The 17654-nt window shown below is 39.6% G+C and overlaps 1 long non-coding RNA gene across 2 annotated transcripts; it reads right to left on the bottom strand.

The window, feature by feature from the left end:
• Positions 1-716: 716 nt before the first annotated feature.
• On the bottom strand, positions 717-13264 carry LOC119579297. Of its 2 annotated transcripts, none has more exons than XR_005229267.1 (13): positions 13039-13264; positions 6108-6153; positions 5828-5918; positions 5592-5635; positions 5332-5405; positions 5110-5145; positions 3768-3807; positions 3517-3580; positions 3290-3324; positions 2064-2112; positions 1781-1876; positions 1549-1595; positions 717-1366 (listed from the first exon to the last, which is right to left on the bottom strand). It is a non-coding gene; the product is annotated as an uncharacterized LOC119579297 (long non-coding RNA). The 2 variants fall into 2 exon arrangements; XR_005229266.1 differs by having other exon boundaries at positions 5828-5921; positions 13039-13262.
• Between the last annotated feature and the right edge of the window lie 4390 nt (positions 13265-17654).

The following is a 17654-nucleotide window of genomic DNA, read 5'->3' as shown; positions in this document are numbered from 1 at the left end:
CGTGGTGCTCTAGATTTTTTTTTTTTTTTTTTTTTTTTTTTTTTTAAGAATTTCCTTACTATGATTTTTTTTCCTGCGTTGTACCAGAAATAGCAGAAAAAAACGTAATTTTCGAGTCTAAAATCTAGTTTATTTCTGCATTATTAGCAATATTTTCCATTAGAACTAACAAAAATTTAATTCCCAACCACTAGCCAGCCAAGCCAAAACACATCTGTAGCCTCTATGTTCCCTGTCAGAATAGAGTTCTGCCTTGTTACCGAGTGGTAGCCATTGGTCTTTGTATCTAGCATTTTACATTAGGTCTCTCAGTGCCACGAAGTCCACCAGATTGTTGAGTGCTGTGAAATGTCCAGAGAGAGCCCCATCAAACTTCCCAGGCACACAACCTTTCAATTTGCTCTGAGGCAGTCACTAGATGGATGGGGGAAGGGGGTTGAAGTGGACCAACATGTTAGCCAAAACTAATGCATGCTCAGTATCAGACTTCAGCACTCTGGTGAAGCTTGCAATTCTAGAAGATCCTCTAACAAGGTTATGGTCAATGTCCTTGGCCATACTGCATTTATTACTGTGCCACGTCCAGCAATGTGGGCTACTGTGCTGGTATCAGGGGGTCAGTAATCCTCAATCTCTGGGACCTTATAAATTTCTGGAAGAAGCTATTTATACTACTGGTATCAGCTAAGCCACAATGTCAAACACAAGACATCCAGAACAATGCAGATATTCTATTGATGACAGCTGTCTACTACAGAAAAGTTCAGCATAAAACACCTGCATCAAACAGATCTATGCAGGATTAACAGTCATTCCATGACCATTTAATCTTGTTATGCACTAACAACCTTTACATTTCATACACCAAAAGAATTTATATCAGTTATCCATTTATATCATTCTTAAAATACTAATTCCTTTGATAGTAAAGATTAGATCCAGAGAGCTTGCTCCATTATATTAAAATTATTATTGGAGTCCACATTTCCACTGATCCTTCCTATATTCATTTAAGTTCCTTTTCACACAGTTTTCCAATAATCCATTGTATAAAGTTCCAAAAAAAAAAAAACTAATACAGAAATATTTTTTATTATCAGCAAACAAATTATCTCCCCTTTACCATTTTAGATTCATCCTTGGATCATGTCTTCCACAAGTGAACTGCAAAACTCCAAAATACTAAAAAAAAAACACACGAGCTACAGGGTGTAGAGCCTTGCTTGCGAGCCCCAAGCACTGTGTTGTCTTCCACCTAGCTTCCAGGGTTATTTATTTGTGCTGTAGCCACAATTCTTACAGGGCAGGCTATTATTTTAGTCAAGTAAATGATGAGAACTTAGTCCGATCTTTTTCCCTTGCATTTCTGAAAATATAAAAAGCTATATATAGTACATTTACATAATATTCATATCAATTCATTCCCATATTCCTCAGAAGAAAATCTACAGCATGGTTGTGTTGTGGGTAAGCAACCTCAGTAGAGGGAACCTTTTCTATTTTCATCATTTTACACATTGTGAAAATATTTATCATGATTTCACTTACTGATAATTCCAGCTTAAGCACACAGATTAACCACCAATTCCAAGGCTCTGTAATAAACCAACTATGAGTATTGATAATTACACTCCTTGCACAGTACCTTCATTTACAATGGGAATTAATAATATTGTATTGAGCTTATGGCATCTAGAGATCTTTATCATATAGACATGCCCATAAGGATTTTGTGGATCACTACCAATTATTGAAGTAAATAAATAAAAGGTTTACATACCTATTCACATCAAATCAGAATGGACACATGATGTATGCATAAAATGCATCTTTACTTGTGCAGCTATTTGATGTACAATTTTCTTTTCTTTTTTTCCTAGAAAAGAAAAATTGCTTTTAATACATTTAATTTACATCCATCTTATTGCACTTCCATTTTTCTCAGAAAGAAAAATTACAGCACGGTTGTGTTTCGGGTAAAAAACCTCAGTAGAGGGAACCTTTACCATTTTCATCATTTCATTCTATATAAGATCTGAGAACATTCAAAAGATTTCACTTACCAATAATTTAGGTATATGTTTGTAGAAGAGCCTCCAAATTTGGATGAATCTGCAATACAAAAATATTTTGTAATTGGAAGATGTTCACCAGATGGTGAATTTCACCAATTGCTCTTTAAAAACTTTTGAAAATACCCTTTTTTCTCTTTCTGCCAACCAATAAAGGTTATGGATGGGCAATGGACAAAGGTTTACTCAACTCAAATGCTAGACAACCAACATTTATACATTTTGTCATGAACAAGAATATAAAGTATATACAAGTATATAAAACGGTCTGCACAGTGCACCTGCATGCAAGTCAAATAAGAATTACAGCAAGATTCTACTGAATGAAAGGTAGGAACCTTCTACAGACAACTTTTTACAAATAAGAAAGGATCCTTGTACTTAACAAGTTGGCCATCACCAAAACATTATGAACCTGGAAAAGATTTTCAACAAATCTCAAATCATATCCAAACTCCATGTTAAGCAATTTTCATTCTTCAGCTCTCAATTGACATCAAGTTTCAGTAGTTTGAGCCTAATTATTATTATTACATATGACCACTTTTTGCTTAACTCATTTCTGACGGGTAGTATTCATAGAGGCTCCATACTTGATCATTATTCGGTCTATAGTCCGAATAAAATAAGCAGTGTGTAGCATCATGGAGTTGATTTTTTTTTTTTTTTTGTTGTTGTTGTTGTTGTTGTTGTTGCATGGTAGAAATGAGAAAGTGTTAAAACCGACTTAATCACACTTTCAGTGGCAGAAAAATCATCTTTTGCCGTGATTGTAACAAAAAAAAACTCATGGCATGTTCATAGATACACCAAGGCATGTGTGTACATGCCCCCGGCAGATGGTCCCTCCATGCCATGGCATGTGCGTACATGCCACCAGTCAGCAATGGGTTAATAGGACACTGAATGAAACATTACTACAATCTTAGTGTCTTTTCCTGAATGAATTACAAGATAAAACTTTTACTAAAATTATTTCACAAGTGAAATTAAATGGGGAAAAATAAAGAAATGCTCAATTTTTATTGAAGGTTTTGCTTTTCAAAATTCAGATAGATAATATTCAGCAGTATAGGTAATAAGGTCTAGAAGGTGAGCAAGTATCTTCTAGTTAGTCAATTAGATAATTCAGGTATTACAAGGATAATTATTTCCTTAATCTACCACGTCAAGGCAAGTGATCATGCAAAGGCTTATATAAAACAAATTTTACTTACTAATATTTTGAAGTTCTGTTTTTTCCTTTGTTTTTCTGAAAATAAAAATTGTTATTAGTGCATTTAGTAAATAACATCCACCTCAATGCATTTCCATATTCATCAGAAGAAAAAGCTACAGCATGGTTGTGTTGTGGGTAAGCAACCTCAGTAGAGGGAACCTTTTCCATATTCATCACTGAACTCTAAATTAAAATATGGGAACAGCATTCAATGATTTCACTTACTAATAATTTACGCGTATAGAGCAACGAACAAGAAATTCATCTGATCTGTTTTTTCCTTATTTTTCTGAAAATATAAGAGTTATTTAGTACATTTACTTAACATCAACCTCAATGCATTTCAATATTCATCAGCAGAAAAAGCTACAGCATGGTTGTGTTGTGGGTAAGCAACCTCAGTAGAGGGAACCTTTTCTATTTTCATCATTTAACACAAAATATGGGAACAGTATGTATTAGGATTTCACACTTACTGAAAATATCAGCTTAAGCATGTAGACTAACTCCAAGAACCTGTAATACATTGATTTCATTTAGTTTATCATTACATTCCTTGCACAGTATGATTCACTATGGAAATGGTCTTGAATTGAGCTTAAAACACTCATCATAAGAACCATTTGCTCTTTTTTGTTGGTCATCACTCAAGATATCCAAAATTCATTCAGACATGCTTATATGGCTTTTGTAGACCACGTAATAATAATCAAATTCATTTACTACCAGAAAAAAAACATGTTAACATACAATTTAGTATCAAGTCAAAATAGACAACACTGATGATAAAAGTTGTTGCAATTTTGTGCATTTATGTCCAAATTTGAAACATTTTCCTGGAAAAGAGAAAATGTATATTTACAATATTTAATTAATCTTTATGCACTCCCATTTTCCACAAAAGGAAAAACTACAGTACAGTGGTTTCAGTAAGTATAGTTGATTCAAAGGAACTAATTGGTCTCCAAATTCTGTCCTTTTCATCCCCCTCCCCACCAGAATATTTAAATTTATTATTAGAAAAAAAAATAATGAAAAGGGGGGTCATGGTGAATTTCAGCTATTTCTCACATTTTTTAAAATATCAATTTCTCTCCTCAATCTGCCGACTAATAAATGTTACGCAAATGATTCATATGCTTGACAATCCACAACTCTGTTTGTCGTGAAACCAATAAACAATCTAGTAATCATAACTGTCTGCTCAATACATCTACCTGTAAATCAAATGGGAGAATTACAGCAAGTTCTATCAAGTAAAAATCCAGAAGAGGGAACCTTCTACAGGCTGACCCATTTCTACAAATGAGGATGAAAGGATCCTTATACTTAATAACTTTGTCATGTGCATTCAGTCCAAGACCTTATGAACCTTATGAAGATTTAGTAATTTGGAGTCTAATTATCATCACGTATGACCACTTTTGGCTTCCTTAGAAAGATGATCAGTTTCACTGACAGACAAAGGAGGCAAGACTATAATTTTTCCTGAATAAAATCACAAGAGGCTCTATATGCTATTAGAATTCTGCTTTACAACAAAAAGGCTCTTTCAAATTAGGGGAAAATATGAGAAAGGTTCACAATTCTGTTTTATTTTGCATTTTTACTTTCAGAAACTAGATATACAACTCCCAATTTGGCAAAATATTCAGCAGAGGAAAATAAAAGGCAGAAATATCAAGGGGAACAAGGATCCTCTACTTATGATCAATAAGGAAAATAATTCAGGTATTACAAGAATAATTAATTCCTTAATTTATCAATTCAAGATCAGTGATGATGCATATGCTTGCATAAAATAAACATTCTACTTACTTGTATTTTTGATGGTCTGTCTTTTCCCTCATTTTCCTGAAAATGAAAAATCTATTTAATACCTTTGCTTAACAATAATCACAATGCATTTTCATATTCTTCAGATGAAAAAGCTACAGCATGGTTGTGTTGTGGGTAAGCAACCTCAGTAGAGGGAACCTTTTCCATATTCATCATTAAATTCCATGTAACATGGGAACAGAATTCAATGATTTTACTTACTGATAATTCAAGCATATGGCATGTAGAGTAACTAACAAGAACTTTGTTTGAGGATCTGTTTTTCCCATATTTTCCTGAAAATACAAAAGCTATTTAGTACATTTACACAACATTGCTGTCCATGCATTTCCATATTCCTCAGAAGAAAATCTACAGCATGGTTGTGTTGTGGGTAAGCAACCTCAGTAGAGGGAACCTTTCCTATTTTCATCATTTTATGGAAACCATATGGAAACAATAAGCACCATGATTTCACTTACTTATAATTTCAGTTTAAGCACAGACCAAGATCAACCCCAAGACTCTGTAATAAAAAGACTTCATGAAGTTTTACATTTACACTCCATGTACAGTATCTTAGCACAAGGGAAATTAATCTTATATTAAACTTAAGACATTAAAGATATTAATATCAAGACATGCTCATATGACTTTTGTGGATCACTATTAATCATTTATCAAGATAAAATAATGAATATTTAACAGGCTAACATACCCATTTGATGTCAAATCAGAATAGACAATTCTGATGTATGCAGAGAGTACATCTTTACTTGTGCAGCTCTTTGAAGTACAATCTTTTTTTTCTTCTGGAAAAAAAGTACTTTTAGTACTCATTTAACATCGAATCTTAAGGTGCATTTCCATTTTCATCTGAAGGAAAAACTACAGCACGGTTGTGTTTCGGGTAAAAAACCTCAGCAGAGGGAACCTTTACCATTTTCATCATTTATTCTATATAAAATAATGGGTAACATTCAAGAGAATTTACTTACCGATGAATTCAGTAAATGCTTGTAGAACCCCCTAATTTTGATGAATCTGCAATACAAAAATCTAGTGTTACTACACACCTATCTCATTAATCATAGATTATGATTAGGTTTTAGTATCACAATTTTTTTTTGTGTGTGTGTGTGTGTGTGTGTGTGTGTGTGTGTGTGTGTGTGTGTGTGTGTGTGTGTGTGTGTGTGTGTGTGTGTGTGTGTGTGTGTGTATGTGTGTGTATGTGTGTGTTAAATGTCTCTGCAAGTGCTTAGCCACAAACAAGTCAATTAGTAACCTTTGTGACCTCGCCTCATTTCACCTTTCCTTAAATTGGCTGGATATTTTTTTTTTTTTTCTAATGCTATGCATATCGGTGGTGGTGCCATGCCCATAGGTTTTGAGTTAATATAAATGAATTAGTTTTCCACTCCTCCCTTTTCATTTCTCTAAAGACAATACAAGCTGTTAAATTCGTTAATACAAAAATAAGGAAAGATATTCACCACATAATTACAGTGGTTACCCTCTAAAAACTTTAAAATATCAATTTCTCCTCAATCTGCCAACCAACCAAGGTTACAAATGGGAAACTGACAAATTTTTTTTTACTTGATTCATATGTTCAACCACCCACAATTCTACTGGTCATGATACCAACAAACAATCTACTAACCATAACTGTGCCCAGTGCATCTACATATAAAATCAAATGGGAGAATTACAGCAAGGTTCTACCAAGTAATGGTTAATGGTTAAAAGCAAGAGAAATGTGCTAGACATCTAAGGTCATATAGCACTATAGTTAATGTTAGGGGAGGGTGGTTGAGTTAGTGATTAGTTGTCTAAGCTGGGCAAAGGAATTGGTGAGTGAAAGGGTTAGGGTCGGGTGTGGTAAGGAGTTAGATTAGAAGAAGGATATGTATGCGTTTGAGGAAAGAGAATAGGTTGTTGAAGCAGAAAGTGTGGGATTCTGTAAGGATGTCTGATAGGTTGGGAGATCGGTGAAGGGAGGATAGGTGGGGGAAAGCAGAGGTACGGGTTGTTTCAAATCGTGGGCACGACAATAGGATGTGTGGGATTGAAAGGGGAACATTACATAAGGAACATAAGGGTGGATCAGATTGTGACATCAGATAGGAGTGTGTTAGACGGGTGTGGCCAATGCGTAATCGGGCGAGAGCGGTCTCCCAACGTCTGTTCCGATGAAATGGAGTTGACCAGGAGGAGATTGATAGTTTTACAGAATGTAATTTATTAGTGCGGAGGCTTGACCAAAAAGATTGCCATCGATTATACAAGGTCTTAAAGTGTGGGTAATAATCCGTGGTTGGGATACGTGAGAAGCGTGGTTGGTATGATGTGGACATAGAGGCGTGGCGTGCTAGTGTATCTGCCTGTTCATTGCCGGGGATTCCAACATGGCTGGGCACCCAGCAAAATTTGATTGTTTTATGGCGTGTGGACAGGTAGAACAACCAGTTCTGGATCTTACAAACAAGGGGGTTGGTGGTGTGTATTGACTTTATGAGAGTTAATGAGTTACGGGAGTCAGTAAAAATTGTAAAAGAGGAAGAGGAGAGTGAGTATATGTGTTTAGAGCAAAAAGGAGTGCATACAGTTCTGTAGTAAGGACACTGGATTCATGAGGAAGGGAGTATTTGAAAGTACGAGTTGGGAAGATTACTGCAAAACCAGCACCGGAGGTGGATTTGGAGCCATCAGTATATACGTGAATACTAGAGGAATGAGTGGAGACATGGTCAAGGAAATGTGTGAGAAGGACAGTAGGAGGGATATTTGATTTTGGTGGGTCGGGGAAAACAGAAGAGCAAATATGGGGGTGAGGTATAAGCCATGGAGGGACGGAATGGACAGAGAACGGGAGAGGTTGGAGATGGGGGAAAGGGGAATGGGAGAGGAGGGTATCCATGCGAGTGGAGAAAGGAGTAGGTAATCGTGGAGATGAAGCTAAGGTAAGAAGTAGGGGTTGTGGGATAGTTAGTTTAGTGAGGGAAAATTGGTGGAATCGAACATAGCATCGGAGAGAGAGAAGGGCACGACGTCGAGATAGAGATGGTATGCCTGATTCAGTGTACAGGCTCTCACAACTGGGGAGGAGCGAAAGGCGCCTAGTGCTAAGCGAAGACCACAGTGATGGATTGTATAAAGATGGCCAAGGAGAGAAGTTGAGGCAGAGGAGTAGATATGGCATCCATAATCAAGAGTGGAGAGGATCAAAGTAACATGATGAAGGAGAGTTTTGCGATCTGAGCCCCATGATATATGGGATAGAGTTTTTAAGATTCGAAGACGGCGGAGAGCTTTTTCTTTAATGTGTAGAATATGGTCTTGCCAGGACAGTTTGGAGTCAAAAATGACACCTAGGAATTTGCCAGAGGAACGGCATTGGAGTGGAGTGCCATATAAGAAGAGTGGGGGTAGGGGACCTACACGTGAGCAAGAGAAAAGGATGGAGAAAGATTTAGAGGTAGAAAAGCGGAAGCCATGGTTTGTGGCCCAGGAAGATACTGATGAGATTGCAGATTGAAGAAATTGGTAGAGATTTGGTATGGATGTGTCAGAGGCATAGATGGTTAAATCATCAACATATAGTGATGACCGGGCTCCTGGTGGTAAAACAGACAATATCATCAACAGCAAGAAGGAATAAAGTGGTACTGAGCACACTGCCTTGTGGGACACCTTCGATTTGGGGAAAGAAAGATGATGTGGCAGATGCGATTTTGACCTGGAAAGTGCGTTGGGAGAGGAAGGACTTTATGAAGACACCCATGTTTCCACGTATGCCTAGAGAGGACAGTTGTTGGAGAATATGGTACCGCCATGTCGTATCATATGCTTTTTCTAGATAAAAAAAAAATAGCTAGTACGGATTCATGGCGTGCAAATGCAGATGTAATATATGTCTCAAAATGAGCAAGGGGGTCAGCTGTGCTTCTGGCACGGCAAAAACCGAATTGGGAAGGAGAGAGAAGATTGTGAAATTCAAGATACCACATTAAGCAGAAGTTCACCATTCGCTCTAATAGTTTGCACAAGCAGCTAGTTAGTGCGATGGGGCGATAGTCTTGAGGAAGGGTACCTGATTTATTGGGTTTCAGGAAGGGAAGGATAAGAGCTTCTCGCCAATTAGAAGGGAAATTTCCTGATGTCCATATGTGGTTGTAAATTTTTAATAGGAAGGATAAGGAGGAAGATGGGAGTTGCCGGAGCATACGGTAGTGAATACCGTCAGGGCCTTCATGAGTGTTACGGCACGATTGTAGGGCAGTAATGAGTTCAGAGGAAGAAAATGGGGCATTATAGGACTCATCAGAGGATGGGGTGAAGGTAATGGGGGTACGTTCTCTGGTGGTCTTAATAGAAGAGAAGTGTGGAGAAAGGTGAGAACCACTACTGACCTGGCTGAAATAATCACCCAGTTCATTAGCGACTTGGAGAGGATCAGAAATGAGGGTATTTCGAATATGGAGGACAGGGGCAGGGTGGGGGGATGTTTGCCTGATAGTTTATGAATTCGGCGCCAAACATTTGAGATAGATGTAGAGGATGTAATTGATGAAACAATTTCGCCAGCTATTTGTTTTACTATTCCGGATTGTACGACGGAGATAGGCAGATGCTCTTTTAAAGGAGATAAGGGCTGATAGTTCATTTGGAGTACCTCTCTTGTAGCGGTAACTGTTCCAGGCTGCACGTTTTAAGCGAAGTGCTTTAGTGCAATCAGAATTCCACCATGGAACACATTTGGAGGTATATGGTCTTGAGGTTCGAGGGATAGCTGTATGTGCAGCTCTTAAGACTGTATTTGTGAAATACTGTATCATTTCTGAAATGGAGGTGAGGGAGGATGGAGGAGTATGAATAGCAGAGAGTGAAATGAAAGTATGCCAGTCGGCTCTATCAAAGCACCAGCGTGGGGAGTTAGGCAGTGGTACGTATGAAGTAGGAGAAAGGAGAACTGAAAAGTGGTCACTATAGGGAAAGTGGTCTAAGACTGACCAGTGGAAATCTACATGAAGAGAAGGGGAGCATAGAGAGAGGTCAATGCATGAAAAAGATTGCGTGCGTGTATCAAAGTGTGTGGGGCGATCTGAATTTAGAATAGTAAGGTCAGCTGTGGAGAGAAAGCGCTCTTAGAGATCGGCCTCGGGAGTTTGTGATAGAATCACCCCATAGAGTGTGGCAGCAGTTAAAGTCACCAACTATGAGGAAAGGTGGTTGAAGTTGGGAAATTAGATTTTCAAAAGCAACAAAGTCAATGGGGTGGGAAGGGGAGAAGTAGACTGAAATCACTGTGATCCAACGATGAAGGAAGATACGGATAACTGTGCAAGGGACATTGGTTTGAAAGGGAGGTGTGACAAAGTGTTTTCTGATTGATAAGTATGGATGAGACAAAGGGAATGTGGGGAAGAGACAAAATGATAATTGGGGATTGGTATTGGAGGATGTGTAAGAAAGGTCTCTTGAAGGCATACAATAGATGGATTATAAGAGGAAAGGATATGACGAAGGTCAGGTCTGTGGGAGCGGAAACCGAGAATATTCCAATGAAGGATAGTTATACTTTACTGATATAGATTGTAGTACATTTTGGAGATTTTGAGGGGGAAGAAGCTAGAAGGTAGGAAAAGGATTGAGAGGTCTGAGATGGGAGAGGTGTGGGAGTTGGTGTTCTACTAGGAGGGGTATTAGGAGATGGAGGGTCTGAGGAAGGGGATACTTGTGACATAAGGGATTCACGTGTGTATCCAGGAAGGAGTGGAAGGGATAGAGGGGATGGTGGGAGGGTTAATGTGGGCAGGGTTGGTGTCGGGGGGGATGGGCTGTGTTGGGAGGGGGTAGGAGGATAGGGTGTAGGGGGGATATCTTTAGGAGGATGGATATCAGCAGTTACTTGGAGTGTGGAAGGAGCAGGAGTTGTAAGATTTGGAGGTTGAGTGTCAGTTTTCATTAGGTAATCTTCAGTTTTCTTCTGAGGAGTTGGTTGGGGAGTTTTGGGGGATAAAGGATTTCTTGTGAGGGGGGGAAAAGAGGACTGGTGTCTCAAGCATAGGAGCAAAGGAAGGTGGAGGTGATTGTGTGGTAGGGGAAGAGGGGGTGGAACGTTTGTTCTGTCTGTTACAGGTAGTGCGAGGAGGGAGAGGGGAAGGTGTTGGGGTTGTAGTGGTGATTGAAATATCTGTAGTAGAGATTGGAGTGTCTGGATTTAGGATGGCAAAAGAGTTTGACTGGGGAAGGTTGGAGGTAGAAGAGGGGGATGTAGGGGGGGGGGGGGTTTAGGAGAATTGGTAGAATGAGCGGTATTACTGGAGTAAGGAGTAAGAGAGAAACCACGTCGACGTGCTTCTTGTCTGGCTTCACGTAGTGCGAGTCCAAGTTTGAATCTGAGAGTTGCTACCTCAGACTCAAATTTGTAGGTGGGACAGCCCCTATAAAATACATTATGGGGCTGCCACAGTTGGCACATGTGCGTGATTGTGCAGGGCAGTTAGATCGGGTATGGCTAGGTTGGGCACATAGTGGGCATCTGGCTGTGGAACGGCAATGTTTGGCTGGGTGTCCAAGACGCCAACAATTTTGGCACTGACGTGGAGGAAGTTGGTATGGACGAACAGGGAGGGATTCTCCTCCTATGTAGACGTTAAAGGGAAGGTCATGTCTACGGAAGGTAATTTTGGCTATGTTAGTGGGTTTCTTTCGATTACCTCTGGGGGGAATGGAGTAGCACTGTACTGACGTTGCATCATAGTCTGTGAGACAGGCAAGTAGGTCTTCTCCACAATCTGACCAATCTTTGTCACATAGATTGGGCAATTTGTTGGGGAGATTGAAACTGTTCCGGTGCAAGTATTGAGGGTTGGATGGGGTTCTGCAAGGATGGGGTTACCATATAGGTCTGTTAGTTTTGTTAATGCTATAGCTTGGTTTTGGGATGTTACTGTGACAAGATGGGAGAGGTCGGGTCGGCTACGGAAAGAGACTTTACCTACTTGTTTTTGGAGACATTGTTGGAAGAGAAGGGTGTTGTCAGAGTAGGGAGCTGTGGGAGGGATCACGAAAAATTGGTCCCATTTGGCTGCGCTGAAGAGGGTATTCAAGATTGTTGTAGTGATAGGGGTAGTAGAAGGGCGGGGGTGTGACAATGGAGTAGTGTTGAGGGAGGTAGTGTTATGGGGAGGTGGGCAATAAGGCTGTAAGGTATTAATAAGGGAGGATGGGGTGGTTGATGTTGGAGGTTGTGGGGGTAGAGGTGTTGAAGTTGAGCATGCTGGGAGAGTGGAAATGTTCCTTAAGGGTTGATTATTGGCTACTGTACTAGTAGGCATTGATGTGGGGGTAGTTGTTGCAGTGTTCGGAGCCGTGGTCAAAGGAGAGCCTGGGGTCAGGGAATCGGGTGGGTTTACATCGTTGGGGCTATTTGATAAAGGGGCAAGCCTCATTGCCCCTAATAGTGAGGATAAGTTTTCATTACTGGCCATGGTAAGCCTGGATTATGTTGGGGATAAAAACAGTCCACCCCTCAGGGTCCCCTTGAGGGGTAAGGGCTAGATAACTAAATCAGGGGAATACCGTGCCCATGGCTCCCTCAGGCCGTTCAGGACTGGCACAAAGTCTTTCATCCTTTCAGCATGGCTATCACACCTTAGGAGGTGGATAGCAGAAGGGTTTGGTGAAGGAACAAACGAAAAGTGGGAAGGAAAATAAAGACCATGCAAAATTAGTTGAGTCGAGGGCTGAGTCCCAAGGTTGGGGAGTTCCCCATCATTGGGTCCCAGTCTCCGCCTCCTAAGCCCCCCCACGACAACAACGGGCAAGGGATTGGGGGGGAGGTTCTACCAAGTAAAGATCCTGGAATGGGAAAATTTTAGATTTAACTTTTACAAACAAGGAAAAAAGGATCCTTATACTTACTGATAACTTGTACATGCAGTCTCCAGAACATTATGAACCTGGAACAAAAGATTTTCATTGAATCTCAAGACATCCCCACTCAATGCAAAGTAAATTTGACACTCATCAGCTCTCAATTGACATCAAGATTCAGTAGTTTGAGCCTTATTATCATCACATATGGCCATCTTTTGCTTCCTTACTGGATATCATTAACTTCACTTACATGAAACCAAATGAAGCAACAATACAATCTGCTAATACTTTTCTTGAATAAATTATTCTAAAAGGCTATATCAAATTAGGGCAAAATTGAGAAATGTTCAGGCATTACATGGCTAATAATTTCCTCATTATCAAATCAAGATCAGTGATAATGCATATGCTGGTATGAAATAAAAAAAAATTACATAATGTCAGTTGTCTTTCCCCCCCCCCCCCTTTTATTTTGAAAATAGAAATGCTATTCAGTGCCTTTACTTAACATCCATCTCGATATATTTCCATATTCTTCAGAAGAAAAACTTGTGGGTAAGCAACCTAAGTAGAGAACCTCTTCTATTTTCATCAGTCAGTTCATCACTATGTACCCACTATGTTAACCCATTATTCCCGGTTGTCTGAAATCCCTAAGAGCAATTAAGCTCTGGTGATATCTGGCAGTGGCCAGACAGTGGGCGCGGGAGTCCGCTGCGTTAAACCGAACACCTTGCTCCACACACACTGGCATGTTGTCACACGTACAAGCTGAACCTGCCAACCATGCGGTTTGCTATGACGTCTATCACGTCACCCAGCAGTAACGGGTTAATGTATAACTTTTTCCACTTGCTGATAAGTCAAGCATATGCATGTAGATTGTAATCTACTATGAATTTGTAATACAGAATTTTCCATTTATTAGACAGCAAATCTGTAGCTGACAATGGAAATCTACAATCATATATTGAACCTAGTTCAATATATGAACCGTTTACAATCTGGTAAAAATTGCAATATACCTTTTTTTATCTTTGCCACCCATTCCAAGTCAAATAGTTTGGAATAAATTAAGATATGCAACTAGTAATCACATTTTAGCTACTGTTTTTTTAAATTCTTTTTCAGTCTGGAGTGTCTGGACCTAGAATGGCAAAAGAATTTGATTGGGAGAAATCTAACCAAGCTTTGCCGTATACAATCAGCCAGTAAGATGGAAACCATTCCAGTACGTATTAGAAGAGGAGCGAGACTGGGCAGGGTAAGAGGGATTTGCCAGCGAGGTCAGTCAGGCTAGATAATGCACAAGTTTGGGACTCGGACCTAACTGACAAGGCATGAGTATTCTGAACAGCTGCAAATGGGAATTTTGTCTACTGGTTTTTAGACACTGTTTGGAAAAGGAAGGTATTGTCAGAGTAACGGGAAGTAGGGGGAATTACTAGAGAATCAATCCCACTTGGGCTAAAAAGTTTACTCAAAAGATTTGTAGAAGTGGAAGAAGTAGAAGGATGAGAGCAGGAGGAAGAGAGGGTTGAGGAGTGAGGTGTTAATGTGGGAAGAACAGTAAGGATGAAGATTAGTCATATGGCAAAGGGGTCAGACAATGAAGATAACCGAGTAAACCGAGTAAAAGAAGATAGAGTGGATCATGTTGGGGGAGAAGCGGTGTATTCTGAAGGTTGAGTAAAGGTGTGTTTACACGATCGAACTATGTTCGACAGACAAAATCGTTACCAACTAGGAGTGGAAAGCGAAAAGGCTCGCTGATGACATCAGAAGCGAGCAGCAAGTGGTGTACCAAACACTGTCCGTGTTCGCAGCATTGAAACGATACACTGACTTAAATGGCTGAGTTACCAACGGACATCACCTTCGAACATTGTCCACCGGTCTATGCCCTGTGAGCAGATTCGAAACGTTGGTAAACACCCTCATCTGGTACCACTGCTTGTTGCCAGATCCGCTTCCATCGTTTCACCGCTTATGACGTCATCCTGCTTCTGCTGCAATCTGGTAACGATTTTGTCCATCGAACATAGTTCGATCGTGTAAACGCACCCTAATAACCTGGGGTGATGGCTGGGACTGGACAAGAAATGACAAAGCTTCAAGGAGGGGGTAGTAGCAGCAGCAGCAGCAGCAGTGGTCGGAGCAATGTTTGAAGGAGGGCATGGTTCAGGAAATCAGAGAAGTCAAATTTAGATAGATTATCTAGTGTTCTAAATTGCAAACTTTCTAAATTGTTTTCTTGATTATGATTCAAGTTAAAAAGGTGTATTCAGAATCATTGCAATTTCTACATTACATTTACTATTATCAGGAACATTGCAATAACAATCATATACTAAGAATTCAAAGTCAGATTGGCCTAATACTAGACACTAGAATAAAAGTACTGGTTAATCCACTGGCACCAGGTACCTGTACTGTCTACTATTGCTTTATGAATTTTGTTTGAACATAGCTGGCTCCATAAGTGCTCAGCCACCAAGTCCATAAACCCTATATGACCTTACCCATTTTTTTTTTTTTTTGAGGGGGAAGGGGGAATAATTTAAATGGTTAATAGTTAAAATGTAAAATCAATAGGGTAAGACGGATTTGCAAGAAAGGGGTTTAAGAGTGATTACAATAGTTTCAGATATGTCAGGACAGAGAATCCAGAGAAGGGGGGGTGGGGGGTAATTGGCTACATCAACCAGAGACATTATATAGTATTCATAAAGTGATGATGTAAAACCACATGAAAATACCAATATGTATCTTGGTAAAAAAAAAAAAAATTACAAACAAAACCTACAGTTTCAACTTCATGATACCACACACTGCGTATTTTATTCAGACTACAGAGCGAATAATGATAAACTATGGAGTCTATACAACAACAACGGGGCCTGTGCCGGAACTCTCCCATCGGCAAAGGGTTAAAATATTTTAACATGCCTACCATTTATAGTGGGGAACTAGCCTCAGGGTAGGAACATGCAAACTGCAATATTGTGCCTTTACCAAGAGCAAGTTGAGCAGGAAGTTGCCTGTACACGGAGGACTCCCTGGCCAAAAGGCTAGATGGTTGCCAGAAGTCACCAGAATGAGTGACAGCAATTTCTGGTACCAACAAATGTAGAGTTAACCTAACAGATGGGGGTCATCAGAAATATTATTTATAGGAAATGGGCTTTCTTGCTTTTATTTGTTATGCAATACACAGTTGTTTTTGGGGTAAAAATCATTTTTACTTCAACTCGACACTTCTGGTACCTTAATAAATGTTACGGACCAAATTTCACGTTATTTGGATCAAATACAAAAAAAAATAAAGGGGACAGATTTACTGATCAAAGTTAAGGAAAATAGAAAAAAATCACATTTTATTCACTACAAACCCACTTATTTTATTTTTATCATTTTCAATAGTTTCTCAAAGCCTGAAATCTAACTTTGTTATGCAATAACTTACTTAACCCGTTATTCCTGGCTCAATTACACCAGAAATCCCTGGAGTAATTAAACTCTGATGATATCTAGCAGTGACAGTGGGCGCGGGAGTCCGCTGCTTGAAGCCAAGCATCCCGCTGCACATGCTCTGGTGTGTTGCTGCACGTAAAGCTCAACTTGCCGACCATGCGGTTTGCTATGACACTACATCACGTGACCCAGCAGTGAGGGGTTAAATAAAAAATGTATCTAGGGGAATTTCCATATGCCCCTCCCTCTTTCTAATGCAACTAGTCCCTTTAGAATTAGTCATGATTGAAAATCCTTTAGAAAAATATAATTTTGTGATAAATGCATGAAAGGAAGGGCAAGTGTGCCCCCTTGCTCTCCTGCAATTACTCTATTCTCTGCAGGGTCAAGTGGTTTCTTTTAATCATTGGTAGTATTGTCAACATCAGTATTTCAGCTCAAAGACATGGATATAATGAGGCATTGAGTTTGAGCCTCTTGTGGGCTACTTTCTCTGCATGCAGCTGTAGCTGTAGCTGTAGCTTCTCTTGAGCCAACACTTAACATGGATGCCACCAGATGCAGCTACAGAGCAGAAGAGGAGAGACAGGAGGGAGAGGGACAAAGGAGAGAAGCAAGCAAGCACGGTGAATGTCACAGTACTACAATTCTAAAGAATTTAACCAAAAATATGACATGCATGAGAGGTGCATGAATGCATTTTTCCAGGACAGTCTTTTTGTGCAATTTCCACACAAGTGGATGTTAATATGGACTAGTGACATCAATGCGTAATGGTTAATGGTTAAAAGCAAGATAAATGTGCTAGACATCTAAGGTCATGTAGCACTATAGTTAACGTTAGGGAAGGGTGGTTGAGTTAGTGATTAGTTGTCTAAGCTGGGCAAAGGAATTGGTGAGTGAAAGGGTTAGGGTCGGGTGTGGTAAGGAATTAGATTAGATGAAGGATATGTATGCGTTTGAGGAAAGAGAATAGGTTGTTGAAACAGTGTGGGATTCTGTAAGGATGTCTGATAGGTTGGGAGGTCGGTGAAGGGAGGATAGGTGGGGAAGCAAAGGTAATATGGATGGACAAAGGGAATGTGGGAAGAGAAAATGATAATTGGTGGGATTGGTATTGTAGGATGTGTAAGAAAGGTCTCTTGAAGGCATACAATAGAGGGTAAAGAGGAAGGATATGGAAGTCA

Source organism: Penaeus monodon, chromosome 12 (genome assembly GCF_015228065.2).
Source record: "Penaeus monodon isolate SGIC_2016 chromosome 12, NSTDA_Pmon_1, whole genome shotgun sequence".
Taxonomy (NCBI): domain Eukaryota; kingdom Metazoa; phylum Arthropoda; class Malacostraca; order Decapoda; family Penaeidae; genus Penaeus; species Penaeus monodon.
This window is presented reverse-complemented; position numbering and strand designations above follow the sequence as displayed.